The following is a 2,500-nucleotide window of genomic DNA, read 5'->3' as shown; positions in this document are numbered from 1 at the left end:
GACACACCTCAGACAGACAGACAGACACCTGTCTCCCTGCTCTGCACCTGCACACACAAACACACCTCAGACAGACAGACAGACACACCTCAGACAGACACCTGTCTCCCTGCTCCGCACCTGCACACACAAACACACCTCAGACAGACAGACAGACACCTGTCTCCCTGCTCTGCACCTGCACACACAAACACACCTCAGACAGACAGACAGACACACCTCAGACAGACACCTGTCTCCCTGCTCCGCACCTGCACACACAAACACACCTCAGACAGACAGACACCTGTCTCCCTGCTCCGCACCTGCACACACAGACACACCTCAGACAGACAGACACACCTCAGACAGACAGACACCTGTCTCCCTGCTCCGCACCTGCACACACAGACACACCTCAGACAGACAGACAGACAGACAGACAGACATGTCTCCCTGCTCTGCACCTGCACACACAAACACACCTCAGACAGACAGACAGACACCTGTCTCCCTGCTCTGCACCTGCACACACAAACACACCTCAGACAGACAGACAGACACCTGTCTCCCTGCTCTGCACCTGCACACACAAACACACCTCAGACAGACAGACAGACACCTGTCTCCCTGCTCTGCACCTGCACACACAAACACACCTCAGACAGACAGACACACCTCAGACAGACAGACACACCTCAGACAGACAGACAGACATGTCTCCCTGCTCTGCACCTGCACACACAGACAATATGTGAATAATTTGTAATCCCACACAGTTGTTTGCAACCTTCTTAACCCCCCCTCCCCCCCTGTCAACACTTGTCATTGTTTTAATTCAGTGGAGTACGATGCTGCTGTATGGTTGATGTAGTAAGGTTGTTCAGGGTGAAGAAGACAGCGTTCTGTGGGTGGGGGGGGTCACATGATGAGCAGGCGTACAGGGAAGGAAGCTGACGCTGTGAAGCGGTTTAACCCTCCCCCCCTCCCCCACCCCAACTCTCCCCCCTCCCCCCCTCCCCCCCCCCCAACTCTCCCCCCTCCCCCCCTCCCCCACCCCAACTCTCCCCCCTCCCCCCCTCCCCCACCCCAACTCTCCCCCTCCCCCCCTCCCCCACCCCAACTCTCCCCCCTCCCCCCCTCCCCGCCCTAACCACACGCTCTCACTTCCTCTGGCCTGGTGAGACACCGCCACCATCACGCTAACGCTAATGCTACTACACACACTGAGAGAGAGAGAGAGAGAGAGAGAGAGAGAGAGAGACAGACAGACAGAGAGAGAGAGACAGAGAGACAGACAGACAGACAGAGAGAGAGAGAGAGAGAGAGAGAGGAAGGAAGTCCTCAACTGACAATTGTAGAGAAGGCAAGAAGTGATAGAAGATAAGAGAGAGAGAGACAGAGAGAGAGAGAGAGACAGACAGAGAGAGAGAGAGAGAGAGAGAGAGAGAGAGACAGAGAGAGAGAGACAGAGAGACAGACAGAGAGAGAGAGAGAGAGAGAGAGAGAGGAAGGAAGTCCTCAACTGACAATTGTAGAGAAGGCAAGAAGTGATAGAAGATAAGAGAGAGAGAGACAGAGAGAGAGAGAGAGAGAGAGAGAGACCACCTAAAAGAAAGTCACCCTGACACGCTCCACAACAAAGCCCTTACCCACAGAGAGACTCTAGGGAGATGCCCCCTCAGCCAGCTAGTTCTGGGACTCTCACAGTCACAAGCAGAGCCACCTATTAGACTAAAACAAATCATAAGAAAACAAAAAGAAAATTACCTGACACATTGGCAAGAATCAACCAAAAACCAGAGCAAATTGGAATGCTATTTGGCCCTAAACAGAAAATACACAGTGGCAGAATACCTGAGTACTGTGACAGACCCAAAGCTAAGGAAGTGAACACAACCTGGCCATCGAGAAAGGCCGCCACAGGCAGACCTGGCTCCCCAGACCAGACAGACTGTGCACCCACTGCACACAAAACCAGGTGGAAACAGAGCTGCACTTCTTAACTACCTGCCAGCTGTACAAGGACATCAGGGACACATACTTCCCACTGATCACCAACATCCAGGGAGACTTTGAGGACTTGACCAATGTCGAAAGGCTACCATATCTGCTGGGTGAGGTACAGCAATGTGCAAACACAGCAGCAAGATTTGTTAGCTGCTGTGATAGAAAAAGGCAATCAAATGGGCTAAAACCACCATAAGAATTTAAATAAGTTTTATTTCATTTATTTATTCTAGTATGTAATCTATTTGTAATCTATTTATTTGTAATCTAGTATGTAATCTATTTATTTATTCTAGTATGTACATGTATGTACATTACATTCTTTTTGTTTCAGTTTTTTATCTTCACAATTCACATGCTTTGGCAATGTAAATGTATGTTTCCCATGCCAATAAAGCCCTTTGAAATTGAAAATAAATAAATTGAGAGAGAGACAGAGAGAGAGACAGAGACAGAGAGACACAGAGAGAGAGAGAGAGAGAGAGAGAGAGAGAGAGAGAGAGAGACAGAG

The 2,500-nt window shown here is 50.0% G+C and overlaps 1 protein-coding gene across 1 annotated transcript in view; it reads right to left on the bottom strand.

The window, feature by feature from the left end:
* Positions 1–2,500, bottom strand: part of LOC308175500 (serine/threonine-protein kinase 10-like) — a 38,636-nt gene that overhangs the window by 26,806 nt on the left and 9,330 nt on the right.

This window comes from Nansenia antarctica (genome assembly GCF_963989245.1).
Source record: "Nansenia antarctica genome assembly, contig: SCAFFOLD_262, whole genome shotgun sequence".
NCBI classification, from domain to species: domain Eukaryota; kingdom Metazoa; phylum Chordata; class Actinopteri; order Argentiniformes; family Microstomatidae; genus Nansenia; species Nansenia antarctica.
The sequence above is the reverse complement of the archived record's forward strand: the minus strand, read 5'-3'. Positions and strand labels throughout refer to the sequence as shown.